The following is a 15,569-nucleotide window of genomic DNA, read 5'->3' as shown; positions in this document are numbered from 1 at the left end:
GTTTATTCCCTTACAGCTTTAGAGGTGAGAAGTTCACAGCGAATTCTTGGGGCTGGGATCCCTGTAGGGGTCAATTCTTTCCTTGCCTTTTCCCGCTACCAGGGGACACCTACATTCCTTGGCTTGTGTCCCCTTCCTCCATTTCCAGACCCAGCAGTGTAGCATCTTCTTTCCTCTCTGTCTCCCTCTCTAAGGATCCTTCTGATTATGTGAGGCTCACTGGATAACCCAGCGTCATCCCCCATCTCAAAATCCCTCAATCCATCTAATCCTTTCCAGGCAGTTGAGACGGTGGAGGGACAATGGTTAGGGGTGGAGGTGGGACTGAGTGGATCCCAGAGCCCATGGATGTCCATACGTGGTCAGCGTTCCATGACCTTACACACACACACACACACACACACAGACACAGAGTCTAAAAAGTGGCTGTTAACACTGTAGTGACCGGAAGAATCTGTGGGATGTGCGTGTGTTTGGTTGTGGCAGGTGGAGGAGGGGACGGGGAACAAACATTCAGGTCATAGCAACCCATCACCGTAAAGAGAACAAGACCCCAGTGGACCAATCAGCATTCCAGCGGCCCTCCTCCTCTGGAGGCCACCCTCAAGCCTCCTGTAAACTGCCAAGGCTATGGGGACTCCTGTGTCTTTCCACCTCTGTGGGTCTCCAACCCGACTGCTCTGTCCAGGCCAGGATGCAGGCTGTGCTCTCTCCCTTCTTGCTCCTTTGTCCACTGACAACATTGTCTCCAGGTACCCATGACAGTGGGTGTGAGACTCTTAATCAGATCATGGAAATCTTTCAAAGGATTCCGTCTTCATTCCAACTCCCACGTGACCTGCCTGTGCTCTCCCTGCCCAGCATCAGTGACTTTCACCTGTTCCCAAGTTGGCCACACTTTTCACTAAATCAGCGTTTGCACATACCACCCAGTGCCCCAACACAGTCCCCTCAACTGAAAACGTTCTTTGTTTGAGCAAAATTTATTCAGCCTCCTGAATCCTCTCCTGGGATTGTCTGTGTACTTCCTTGTAAAATCTAGTTTCAATAAGAACCATAGGTCAGTCCAGCAAGAATCCCCATGCTTGATATCTGATGACCCCCAAAATCTGATCAAATTTCCTCACTGCCCACTATTGGTATCAGATCATGCTGGGCTGCCTTTAGCAAGAAATCTGTTACATTGGTTCAGCTATTATCCCTCCCAGACTTTATTAATTTACCAGCCAGTAACCCCCCTGCTTTTTGGATGTGAATCCCTATTCCTATCTGTTGAAGTTTGAATGAAGCCAAGTCACATGCTGGGGTATCTTTCCCTCTATTGTCATAGCCCTGAATAAAATTTGCCTTCACCATGTAAACCTGTGTCTGTCTCTGATTTCCTTCTGACATGTCTCGCTCAACAGATGACTGCTCAGGCAGGAAACCTTCTGATTTTCCCACAAATGCCCACAAATCTGACAAGGACTAACTTGGAGTCTAGCCACTTTTGCTATTTTCCATATCAGCCCTCGAGTTTTTTTCAGAGAATTAGTTTCAACTTCTCACTTTAAAACAATGGTCTTTTTGGACCTCATAGAAACTGCCACCCCATAGAAACATCCCCAGCTTAAACTCTGCACTTTCCGCATTTCCAACATCATGTGAAGGCTCTCTGTCAGTCCTTTGCAACATGTAGGTTGTCTGACAATTTGAGGGGTCCTTCTGATCCTGTCACCTAATTATTCACTGCACAGAAATGGGAAGATTCCTCTACCTGGAAGAAACCTTGATTCACCAGCCTAAAAATGGAGAAAATAGCAGCGATGTTTAGATTTTCTGTGAAGGTGATCTGAGGTAGTGAATAAAAAGTGTCCGCACCATTCTTACCCAGTTTTTGTTCAATAAACAGAGATGTTTATGATTATCATTGGTACTAATCTCACTCTACCGCAGGTCTTTAATAAAAGGGATGGTTGGCCTGGGAGTTAAAATGCCTATTGAGTAGAATCCAATCTAACCCTATTTTATGCAAAGGTCATTTATACCCATGGCAGAAATGTGGTGAAAGGAATCTTCCGGAATGTGACCCAGAGGGAAAACACCCTTAAAGAATCTTTGACTTGGTGGCCAGTGCTATATAAGAATTGTTTGGGCATCAAATAAATGGGGTGGGAGAGAGGCATGGAAAATTCTTAGAGATAGAGAAAGGGTCTCCCTTTGTTTGTAAACTTAAACTTCAAAAGAATCTCTGTGTGATGCAGCTCAGGTGGAAGTCATCCCTGAATGTGGTAGAATCTTAAACACCAAATAGAAGAGAAAAAAATTTCTCTCTTTATGAAGAGAAAAGAATTTTATTTCTGTGCCTAATGGTGTCTCCTTGTTCAGAATCTGTCTTGAACTTAGCTAAGTTTGAGAAAACAGTAATTATCTAAATACATTTGCAAAGTGCCCAATGGGATTATGGTTCGGCTTCCAATAACCAGAAAAATGTCTGGGGCTATTTGCCATCTGGAAAGTGTCTTCAGTGAGAAAATAACTTAAAGAAAACCTCTCCTGGTAGCACCTGCCCCTGGATGACCGTGTTATTTGCTACTGACCCACGTTTATTTCTTCCCTGGCTCCAAGTTCCCAAAGAGCCCACAGTGCCCACCCTCAGTGGCTCTCAGTCTTGGAAATGTCTGATTCCAGGACTCACATCTCTTCCTCTTCTCACATTCTTCGATTTAGTCTTTTCATGGTGTTTGCTGTGCTGATCCCAACTTTCTAGGAGGAAACACCCTCAAAGGTGACACTGTTTCCTCTGAGCCACTCTCTTTTACTTTCCAAATATCACCCAGAGAAATGTCTTTAAGTCTCCATCCTCCTTAGGAGAATAAGAACTCTTTATTTTCAATTGTTGCAGTCATTCAGGGGTCCCTTCAGGAATGCTCAGCTCCGAGAGGTGAAGTCCCCACCCTTACTTCTCACTGTGATCTTGACACGCCCACCTTCACAGAAGGCTCGGCTTAAGGCTGGAAAACCAGCCACATCCACAGATCTCTTCCCTTGCCCCCTGAATAGGCTCATCATCTCGTATCTTTGCTACATAACATCCAAGTGACAAGTTGATACAGAAACACGTTTATTTTGTTTACTTTGGGAACAATACCACTGTCTTAATGAAGCTGTTTTAATTCAGGGACATTTCGATAACTTTGATATGGCCGAAGATCCCCCAATAAGGATGGTTTCAAGTTATGTTTTTTTCTCATCCGATGTCAGGAAGCAATAATCCCTTTCCTGTTTGAGCCCCCAGGAATATAACTGTCTGTATTGGTAGAATTCAGTCAATGTTTGTGGAGTGAAGCCATGAATGGGTCCTTGATTCCCCCTCCATCATTCTTTCTGTTTCCTGAATGGATATCTGATTCAATCAAGTAATCTGGAGAAGAATGGAGATCCAATCAGGATCAATCCAATGGGCAATATGGAATATTAATCAAGGATCCTTTTCTGATTGAGTTAGTAGTTGGCCAGAGGGATGATGGGATTAGAAAGGTGTATAAAAGCCTCAGCCTCTGAAGAAGGAATGCAGACTCTTCTGGCTCCAGCGTCACTGGCTGGGGTCTCCACATGGTCTGAGGTCTGAGCACCCCGCCAACCCCATCACAGCAGTAAGTTACCAACCTCAGCTAAGGACACCCTCTTCTTACCCATGGTAAGCTGATCTTGAAGGGTAGCATGGATCTCTGGATGGTACAGAGAGTTTTTGAAAAATCATTGTTTTCAGATGAACACATTTCAGGTTTTCGTTTTGCCTCTCAGTGTGGTTTTGCCTAAATCTCAAATATTCTGATTTGTTCTTTGGCTTATCTCATTTTTAAATGTCCCCACCAAGCAGATATTATTTTTAAAAATAGTTATTTATGTATTTGGCTGAGCCAGGTCTTAGTTGCAGCACATGGAATCTTCGTTGCGGTATGCGGGATCTTTAGTTGCAGCATGTGGGATCTAGTTCCCTGATCAGGGATTGAACCCCGGCCCCCTGCATTAGGAGTACAGAGTCTTTTTTTTTTTTTAACATCTTTATTGGGGTATAATTGCTTTACAATGGTGTGTTAGTTTCTGCTTTATAACAAAGTGAATCAGTTATACATATGGGAGTACAGAGTCTTAACCACTGGACCACCAGGGAAGTCCCTCAAGCAGATATTCCTAATAAAAAACATCTGTTTGGAATGTTATTTCTTGAAATTTAAATTTAAAATATATATTTTGTGGACAAATAGCATTCACTGTAGGAGTATCTCCTTAATCTTTACCAGCCAAGTTAACTGAGGTAACTGAGGATGTAGGCTGTGTTGGTCCACCTGACACTCCTCTTCCCATAGATTTAGGGCTCTAAGTCATGGTCTGCAAGTCTTTCCCAAATAAAGATTGGAGTCAGCTCTCAGGCTCCTTGGTACCCACTTCCCAGTAGGACAGGAATTAAGCAGAGCAGTGGATGGAACTGAATGAGCTAGTGGTTGCCTTTCCTCCTCATTGGTACTTGTGAGATGCTTGTTCTGGATCCAGTAGGGAACATGTTATAGTTTTCTGCCCCCTGAGTCCACAGCGTAATATGGGCTAATTGAGGCACTTCCGCCTCTGCCAGGGCAGTGACCTTGGCCTGAGTAGGTACTTCTGAAGGTTTGGGAGACAGTCTGAGGTGTGCTCCTGCTTGGCCTGAAATCGATGCCTTGTTCCCTGGCAGTTTCCACAGGCTTCCTTTTGGAGCAGAGTCAGGATGAGTGTCCAGACCCCACCCAGACTCCTGGACCTGGCGGGAAAAAGCCTGCTGAGGGATGAGGCCTCAGCCATTTCTGCTGTGGAAGGTCTTCCCATTGAGCTCTTCCCACCACTGTTCATGGAGGCCTTCCATGGGAGACACATCGAGACCCTGAAGGCCATGGTGCAAGCCTGGCCCTTTGTCCGCCTGCCTCTGGGGGACCTGATAGACATGCCTCATGTGGGGCCCTTACAAGCAGTGCTGGAAGCACTTGATGTCCTGCTTGCCCAGAAGGTTCGCCCTAGGTGAGTCTGATTTGCATAGCCTGGTAAAATCCTGGGCTTCCTGGAAGAGACAGGTGGGATGAGGGAAAGTAGATGGACAAGGGATGGACAAGAGCATTCTGATGATGACAGTGAGGGAGCTCAGAGGCCTTGGTTCACTATGGGAAATGCCTTCCTGATATGTAAGGGTACCTAAGATGCAAGGGGGGTTGAAAGAACATGCCCCATCTCCTTCCTGTGACGCTTAACAGTACTAGAAGTGAAGAACTAGAAAGGGGGGGAAGGGAAAGGGAGATGGAGGAAAGTGAGGCAGAGAGGGAAGAGGGGGAGTCAGCAGGTGATGACAGGAAGGTGAAATAAAAACACAGGTGGACAGTCTGCTGTCAATTCTGAGACAGTGGTTTTATTCTGTGTGGATTTTAATGCACCCCCACTAATCTGTTCCTCATAGGAGGTGCAAACTTCAAGTGCTGGATTTATGGGATACTGGCCAGACCTTCTGGAGCATGTGGTCTGGAGCCAGCACTCACGGGTGCTCAAGCTCAGGAATGGTACCAGTGGCTGAGCACAGGTCAATGACACAGCAGCCCTTGACTCCCTTGGAGGTGTTCATAGAACTTTGTCTGAAGAAAAGGACCCTGGATAATTTCCTCACCTACCTCATCAGATGGGTGGAGCAGAGAAAAGTTTCCATACACCTGTGCTGTAAGAAGCTGAAGATTGTTTCAATGCCCATGGAAAATATTATGACGGTCCTGAGTAGGGTGCAACTGGACTGTATCCAGGAGGTGCAAGTGAATTTGCACCTGGCATCTGTCCACCCTGGCCGTGTTTGCTCCTCTCCTGGGCCAGATGGGTAATGTGCAGAGACTCTTTCTCTCCCCCATTCTTGTGTCTGCCTTTGAGGAGCTGGAACAGCAGCACGTTGTCCAAATTACCTCTCAGTTCCTCAGGCTGCACCACCTCCGGGATCTCCGTATGGAATCTCCCTCCTTCCTTGAAGGCTGCCTGGACCAGATGCTTAGGTGAGAGTGGGCCACTGACCAGGTAACAGTGAACACAACACTAGAATGTCACGTGAACTGTGTCATTTGCTGCTCTATCCTGTAGTGTGGTATCCCATAACCACACAAATCAAGGTAGAGGAACAAACTGCTATAGAGGTTCTGTAATGGGACACCATAGTAGAAAGCTATAGATCATAGGGTTAGGATCAAGTGAGGGTGGACATAGGTTCTTCCTTAGAAAGAGATATCTATGTCAGATGACTTAGGAAATTAGGTAAGTGAAGAGGGCATTAAAGAAGCGAAACTACCTCAGACCTGAGCAATTCTAAAGAGAAGCTCTGGGGAATTCCCTGGATGTCCAGTGGTTAGAACTCTGCACTTTCATGGCTGAGGGCTTGGGAAACTACCATCCCACAAGCTGCGTGGCAGAAAGAGAGAGAAAGAGAGAGAGAATCTCTGTGCTTACCAGGTTTGTGAACACAGTGAGCTTGTCTGAAATTCCCAGTCTCTAAAAGGCTGTCTTCTGCTCCAGAAAATTAATATTTAAGAAATGCATGACTCTGAGAGGATGGCAGTGGAGCAGCAGCCACAGATAATAGAAAGTGGAAGGTGGTTTGCAGATGATGCAGGGGTGTAAGTGAGCCCCTGCAGACTGGCAAACCCTGTTGATGATGTGGGATCTTGTCCAGTTTGATTCTCTATACATGTCTCCCACCAGCCTCAACTGGCCCAGAGATACAGGTGCCTAGGGCTTACGCATGGTCTGAAAGAAGCCTGAGTTGAAAGCATTTTATATTTTCTCTCCCAATATTCAAATTCAGTGATGCCCACACTTGATTGGGACTCAGTGTTAGGCTCTCTGCTGAGTAGGTTCTAGTGCATTTCATTATCTTCATTCATCATTTAAAAGAGGCGAAGTAAGTTTCACCCTGCTTGACCCATAATGAAAGAGAGCTTTCAAGATACTGTAAAGTTGACCCACTCACACAAAGAAGATGACAGGAGTCAGTCTAAAATGAGACTGGTCATTCTAGGTATTGACCTTCTTAAGGCAGTTAGTAGGACCTTGGCTTTGGGCAAATCAACTATCTGCCAACTTTAGCTCATGCCACCCTGGATTCTCAGACCTAATTGCTTGTTTTCCCCCCAGATGCCTGAACACCCCCTTGGACAACCTCTCAATAACCAACTGCCGGCTTACAGATTCAGACTTGCTCCATCTGTCTCAGTGCCCAAACATCTGTCAGCTAAAAGGCCTGGATCTGAGTGGTGTCACGCTGACCCACTTTAGTCCTGAGCTCCTCCAAGTTCTCCTGGAGCAAGTTGCAGCCTCCCTCCAGGAACTGAACTTAGAGCAGTGTGGGATCAGTGACTTTCAACTTGAGTCTATCCTGCCTGTCCTGAGCCACTGTTCCCAGCTCAGGACCCTTAGTCTGTGTGGGAACCTCCTCTCTATGACCATCATGGAGAAGCTGCTGTGTCACACCACTGGTATGCCCCATTTAAGTGATGAGTTTTATCCCGCCCCTCAGGAAAGTTACAGCCCTCATGGAGCTCTCCACCTGGGCAGACTTGCCCAGCTTCGGGATGAGCTAATTGAGATTATGAGGAATTTAGGATGTCCCAGGGCCATCTGGCTTAGCTCCAGCCCATGTCCTCGCTGGGGCAATAAGACATTCTATCAAGAGGTGCCCTTTCTATACCACTGCTATATCTCTGCCTAGTTGGGTGCATTTATCAAAAGCTTTCTTCTGGGCATTTGGAAACAAAAATCTAGACAATAGATGCATCATGAAAGGAAAACAGACCTGTCATTTCAGATATCAGCTCAATGTGAATGGGAAAAGGAAAGGTGATCCAGCACAGGTATAGGATTGCACTGGAAATGCAGATGCTGGGAGGTGAGGGGACTTTCAGGGACATGTGCTTATAGCATCAGAAATATGAATCTAAATTTCTGGATGGAAATTTGGGCTGGAGACACACATGTTGGCATTATCCCTGAGGGGGGGTGATTGTAAAGAAATGGTCAGAAATAAAGAGACCTTCAGTGTAAATGGACTAATGTCCTCCATGGTATATTATCCTGTTTTCACCTCAGTAATCTCCAGTTACTGATGAAAGAAAATGCACCAACTTGTCTATGATTGGGAACCCTACTATTCCCATCAGTCCTCTATTCTGTCTTGGACATCTTTGACCTCCTTACACACTTCTGTGGCTGTTCAGTGGGTTAATACACACAACAAGGGAAAAATACTCAGTGGTCAATGACAAGCTCTTGACAGGGCCCTCACTGCTGACTCAGGCCATGACCCTGGACATGAGCAGTCCCCATAGTTCTTTAAGTGGGTCCATTAGTCCCAGTTCCTGGCCTTTGTGTGTGCTGGGAAAGGGTTTCACTACACAAGTCAAGACCTCCAGTTCTGGAAGGGGTCGTCCACACTGCAGATGAACCAAAGTCTCTTGTCCTTGTCAACCCATGCTTGTCATGAGGGGGTAGTGGTCTTCATTGAATTAAACTAGTTGTGACCAGTAAAGACATACAATTTCCTTTTAGCATAATACTAAAATCATACGGGCATATAACAGGGTTTTAGTATTTCCAAACCACATTAAGAAATTATATCCTTTTGTAGGGTTATGTCATGTCATTGAAAGACTGACAGTAATCCTATAACACCTACTATCTCTCCCTATCAGGGAAGACTAGTATAGCATGCTTTATTATCAATATATCAGCATGTGTAAAAAAACACCTCCTACATACCTCTTATAACCCATAGTCAACCTTCCCTACCCTCAGTTCCACAGCCTCAGATTCAACCAACTGCAGATGGTGCAGGGCTACACTTACTATAGAAAAATATTCGCGGGTAAGTGGATCTGAGCAGTTCAAAGGTATGTTGTTCGAGAGTCATCTGTATATACAGATATATATTAGGAGGGATTTATTATGGGAATGGATTTGCATGGTTACAGAGACAGAGGTCTCACAGTCTGAAAGCTACAGTATGAGCGAAGCCAGTTTTATAACTTAGGCCAAAGCTTAGGGCTGAAAACTGGGGGAGCTGATGATGTAACTCCAAGTGTGAGTCTAAAGTCTTGAGAACCAGGGGGCCACTCATGTAAGTCCTGGAGTCTCAAGTCTCAAGAGCCCAAAGCTGCTATGTTCATGGTCAAGAAGAGAAAGAGGGAGAGAAGAGTGTCTTGTTCACTCAGGCCCCCAAGATATTGGATGATGCCCACCCACATTGGTGAGGACAGCTCCCAGCCCCGCCCACCCTGGCGGGTGAGCAGACAAGCCTCTCTGGCTGGTGAGTGCCTGTTGGCACCGATCCTCTGTGCTGGAATCTCTCTGCTTTGCCCTCCGCACCCCTGTTGCTGTGCTCTCCTCCGCGGCTCCGAAGCTTCCCCCTCCGCCACCTGCAGTCTCCGCCCGCGAAGGGGCTTCCTAGTGTGTGGAAACCTTTCCTCCTTCATGGCTCCCTCCCACTGGTGCAGGTCCCGTCCCTATCCTTTTGTCTCTGTTTATTCTTTTTTTCTTTTGCCCTACCCAGGTGCGTGGGGACTTTCTTGCCTTTTGGGACGTCTGAGGTCTTCTGCCAGCGTTCAGTAGGTGTTCTGTAGGAGTTGTTCCATGTGTAGATGTATTTCTGGTGTGTCTATTGGGAGGAAGGTGATGTCCGCGTCTTACTCTTCCGCCATCTTGAAGCTCCCTCCAGTAGTATTGATATTTTAATAGCAATTTAAAGAAATAAGGTGCAAGAGTAGTCCCCACAAGACAATGCAAAGGATGTAGGCTTCACAAGGTCTAGAACGTTTACTCCTAAAAATAGTCTAAGAAAGTAAAAAGTCTTTGTTGTATAGGTGGAGGCAACAAAGGTTAAGATGACAAAGACCTCTGAAAGTTGGCACAGCCAAAAATGCTGCTCAGAATCCCACTCTATTTGACCGGTTGTCATATGGACACAATATGTGTACTTTTTGAATGGCAGAGACCAAGCTCTCAAAACCCAGAAGAAAAAACAAACAGCTAAGAAGATCAGATAGAACATTTACCTCTCAAAGAAATGGGGAGATAAATGCACCTTACTCCTAGAAGGGCTTTTGTTTCTGTAAGTTTAGGATTCTTAAAAGATATTTTATCAAGCTGTCTTTTCCTGACTGTGTGTGCAAAACTATCAAATTTGGAATGTCAAAAGAACCCCATTTGGTCATTTAAAATTGAGATCTCGGGCTTGCCTGGTGGCGCAGTGGTTGAGGATCCGCCTGCCGATGTGGGGGACGCGGGTTCGTGCCCCAGTCCGGGAAGATCCCACGTGCCGCGGAGCGACTTAGGCCCGTGAGCCATGGCCGCTGAGCCGGCGCGTCTGGAACCTGTGCTCCGCAATGGGAGAGGCCACAACAGTGAGAGGCCCGTTTACCACAAATAATAATAATAATAATAATAAAATAAAATAATAAAATTGAGATCTCCCTTAATATAATTTCCCCAAGTAAGTAGTTTCGTGCAAGTGTAAGCTCCATGCATATTGTAAGTGAATCAGGCTCGGGTGTTAGTCGGCAGTTGGCTTTCTAACACCCCTCATTTCTCTATTTGAGAGACTTTGTTTCCCATTTTAAAGTTGAATTTGTTGGGAATAAAATTTACTAAAGAGATTGTGTGGTGAGCCAATGTGCCGCTTGTGAGCTTACCTCCTGTAGGTGTCACTGTAGAGTGATTTCAACTGTCTTTTGCGTCTTTGTTTCTCCCTCTGGCCATCTAAAACCACTGTGGGAGCTCAGATCACTGAATAGTCAATTCATATACATGACCTGAGGATGAGCAAGTCTTTTAATTAATGAACGGTTGTCCCTATGGGACCACTGCACAGTATGAGGACTCTGCCTCCACCACTCCCTCGAAGTTTTCAGTTTCCAGAGAAAGCTGTGACTGAGTGGGAGGAATCTAGTCCCTCTTCTTCAGAGCAAGTCTCTCATGTCATATTTTCACTTTTATCCCTACAAATTCTGTTAATACCAGGGAAATATGGAAATTAAATCATTATCTCAAAAAGATTTCTGGAACCTCGTATTCAATGCTGCATTATTTACAATAACCAAGATTTGGAAACAACCTAAGTGCCCATCAACGGATGCTGGAGAAAACGTGATATATTAATATAGAGGAATATTACTCAGCTATAAAAAAGTAAGAAATCCTGCCATTTGCATCAACATGGATGGACCTTGAGGGCTTTATGCTAAGGGAAATAAGTCAGAGAAAGACAAAAACTGTAAGATCTCATTTATATGTAAAATCTAAGAAAAATAGAATCATGGAGACAGAGAACAGATTGGTGGTTGCCAGAGGCAGGATGGGAGGATGTAGGAAATAAATGAAGGTGGTCAAAAGATACCAACTTCCAGTTATTAAAAAAATAAGGCATGGGCAAAGCGAGAGAGAGGCATGGACATCTATACACTACCAAACATAAGGTAGATAGCTGCTGGGAAGCAGCCGCATAGCACAGGGAGATCAGCTCGGTGCTTTGTGACTGCCTGGAGGGGTGGGATAGGGAGTGTGGGAGGGAGGGAGACGCAAGAGGGAAGAGATATGGGAACATATGTATATATATAACTGATTCATTTTGTTTTAAAGCAGAAACTAACACACCATTGTAAAGCAATTATACTCCAATAAGATGTTAAAAAAAATCTAAAAAAAAAAAAAGTCATGGGGATGTACTGTATATAGTACTCTATAGTGTGTTTGACAGTTCCTAAGAGAGTAGATCTTAAAAGTTCTCATCAGGAGAAAGAAAAGTTTTTGTAACTGTATGAAGTTATGGATGTTAAGCAAATTAATGGTGGTAATCATTTTGCAATATATACATATATCAAATCATTATGTTGTAACCTGAAGAAGAAAAAAATCATGTTTTTTTCTACTCCACCTTTGAGAACAATGGTTCCTTTCTTCAGATGCCAGCATTTCAATTTTAAGATTAAGTTTTTTCACTCATAAAGCAGGTCACATTGATCAAAGGCTTTCTCTGTACATGCATGACTGACCAAAAAAAATCTTTGAAGAACGTTATGTACAATAATAACATGTCAATATGACACACCAATTCTTTGTCACAAAAATGTATAAAATTGCATCTTACCTCCTGAGCAATGGAAGAGTTCTCAGAGCTTCTGAGAATCTGTTTCCTGGTTATAATCCTCAGTTTGGCTGAAATAAAAATCTCTTTTCTTTCTTCTTAGTTGGTTTGTTATTTGACTTATTGTCAACATCTTCTTAGCATAGTTGGCAGGATATCAGAGACACCCACCAGAGGATACCTGGAGTCTATCCCAAATCGGCACTGGGTGTCAGCACGGGACCTTTGGGCTCCAGTGGCTTCTTCATACTCCTCAGGTGCTTTGGTGAGTTCTCCTGATACCTGTTTTAAATGACATCCTGAATTTCATTTGAAATGTTTTTGCTTTAACTTGGAGTCTTAAGGGTCACCAGTGAATTTCCCAAAATGGGGACCTAGGAGGAGCTGGGCAGGAAGCCTAGAGAAACATAAAATCTTTGTTAATTTTGGCTTAAATTGAGAACAAATTATCATACGGTCAGAACAAACTATTTGCTATTGAAATACGAGACTGTACCTGCTCAGCTCCAAAGAAAATGTGACATCTGCCCCTTCTGGCCACAAGGCATTCTCAGGCAATTGAGAACCTAGCTCTGAAGTGTCTGTGGGTCAATTCTCATGACATTTAACAGTCCCACAGAGGATCCCGCTACAATCATTAAGTAAATTCTGCTTGCCACGTGACATAAAAATGCTGATCACCTAGTATCCCAGGCACCCATGGCAGTTTTAGATTGTCAGAGGGAGAAACGAAGACATTTAAGACAGTTGAACTGACCCAAAAGTAACTCATTGTGAGCTAGATTCAGAAGCAGCACATATCCAATCCATCACATTGTCCTAGAAATTTGTTCAGATCATATTTCATATCTGAATTAGACTACCAAATGAATAACGGGAAACTGTGCCTTGAAAGCCAAACAGCTCCCAGAGGGATAGCCACCTATGGAAACACCAGCTAATTTTAGGTATAATACTTATGGAACAGACACCTGCTAGTCTTTAACTAAATGGGAAAATCTGACCAAAGATAACTTTTCCCTGAGATGGCCAAAACTGGACATTTCTTATTTATCTGAATTGATTTATTTGTATGATAAATTAAAAAGAGCCAGTGATAAAATCAAACAACCAGAATGGGAGGTATATTTTAATTGTTACCTGGAAGCCTCAATGAGGGAATAATAAAATGGCTTCATTGCAAGAAACAAACTGAAAATTTTTAGAAATGGTGGCTAAATTGGAAAAAGCCTCAGAACCAGTGTTTCTTTTCTACAACTTTATCCTCAACCTCCTTCTCAGGCTTCTTTATATCCTCTCCTCTATGAGTTCCCCAGCCTTGACCTTCCTGCCCTCCCTCCCACCAAGAGAAAAAAAAAATTATTGAGTCCACTGTAGAAAATGAAAGGAATTCCAAGGTAATGGCAGCTCCCTTAAAGGGCACAAGCAGAAGGGAGAACTGCCATTACTTATACCCTTTGGACAAGGACAGGACTTAGGAATTTAACTAAGGATTTTCCAAATCCTTTACGTGATCCTTTAGATTTTGCTAAGGAATTTGATCTTACATTAAGAACTTTGGAGCCTGGATATTCAGACTGGTACCAGCTCATTGAGCAAAAGAATGGCTCCAAGACATAAACGGAAAGACACCTATGAAGGAGTTTTATAAACATGAGGCTACAGATCACCAGAAATTTAAATAAAGCCCAAAACGTGTATCAGCCTATCCCCCAAATTTTCCCTCAGAAAATAGATTGGGCCAAGGTCGATCAACACAATCAGAGGCCAGGAGAAACTATTTGATTATTTTAAAAGGTTTGAAAAGACATACAAACAGCACTCTGGCATTGATCCAGAGAATTCCTTGAACCATCAGAATGATCCAATATTAAATTCCATTGTTCTAGAAGGATTAGATGAATAATTGTCCAGACTAGTGAAAAGACATGAACTTTATGGGACTTCCCACTGGTGGTCCAGTGGTAAAGAATCCACCTTCCAATGCAGGGGACGTGGGTTCGATCTCTGGTTGGGGAACTAAGATCCCCCATGCTGCAGGGCAACTAAACCCACACGCCACAACTATTCAGCCTGTGCGCTACAACTAGAGAGAGAAAACCTCACGCCATGACTAGAGAGAAAGCTGAGCACCCCAACGAAGAGACCACGCACCCTAAGGAAAGATCCCACATGCCTCAACAAATATCCCGTGTGCTGCAACTATGACCCGATGCAGCCAAAAAAAAAAAAAAAAGAAAAGAAAAGAAACAAAAAAATAAAAGGCATGAACTTTATTGTACTACCGTGCGTACTAATGCCCTTATCACAATTGCTGGTAGATTCCTAAAACCTTACAGAAATGAGAAAATGAAAGAACTGCCAAAATTATGAATGTACAGATACAGCAGTTTGGGGGCCTTCCAAAACTAACCTGCCCAAGTTCCAGCCAGGCTGGACATGAGTGCACCTGTTTTATTGCAAGAGACCTGGACATTTAAAAAGAGTTTGCCACAAATTCAAGGGAGACTTTAAACAGGCAAAATTAAAAAGGAATCCGAACCCTTTGAGGATTGTGAGAGGGCATTCCCCTGTTCCTCTTCATGAATACCTTAGGGGAAATTGAAATAACAGTTAGAGGAGAAACTTTTAAAACTCTTGTAGACACGGAGGATACATTATCTGTTTTTAACCCTTCCCTTATTCATTGCCCTCTCCCTCAGAATAATCAATCTATTCAAATTATAGGGGTTTAAAAATTTTCTATGCAGGTTTTAAAATCAGAGTTAATAACGTTTCAGCTAGGAACTGTCACAGAAAGACACGTGTTCCTTCTGGTGAAATGTGTTCCAATTCATTTCTTAGGAAGAGAATTTTTAGAGGCATATAATAAGGTGAAATGATTTTAGATTTAGAAGATGTAGGTGCAGATCAGAAGAGAATTACTGATAAATCGATGGTTATGAAAATGAAAATTCAGACAAATCAAGAGGAAGTTAATGATTTGCTGTTACAAATGCCTGAGGAATTATGGTCACCTTCTTTCATCAGGTACTGGGAAAATTAAAATAGCTATTCTTATTAAAGTAACTATTGATAATTCCAAGCCTCTACCCAATATCTGACAGTAGCCACTCAGACCAGAGGCATTAAGTGAAATAAGACCCATTATTCAGAAATTCCTTAAGAAAGACTTATAATTCTTTACACCAGTCCTTGCAATACTCCCATTTTACCAGTAAGAAAGCCAAATGGAAAAGGCTGGAGATTGTTCAGAACCCGAGAGCTATAAATAACCTTGTGATCCCTCACCAATCTGAGATTACTAATCCTCACTCTCTGCTCTCAGCCGTTCCAGCAGACACTTGTTATTTTTCAGTAACAGACCTATGTAGTGCATCCTTTAGTACTCCAGGAGAAC

The sequence above is a fragment of the Leucopleurus acutus genome, assembly GCF_964270905.1.
Source record: "Leucopleurus acutus genome assembly, chromosome: 2".
NCBI classification, from domain to species: domain Eukaryota; kingdom Metazoa; phylum Chordata; class Mammalia; order Artiodactyla; family Delphinidae; genus Leucopleurus; species Leucopleurus acutus.
The sequence above is the reverse complement of the archived record's forward strand: the minus strand, read 5'-3'. Positions refer to the sequence as shown.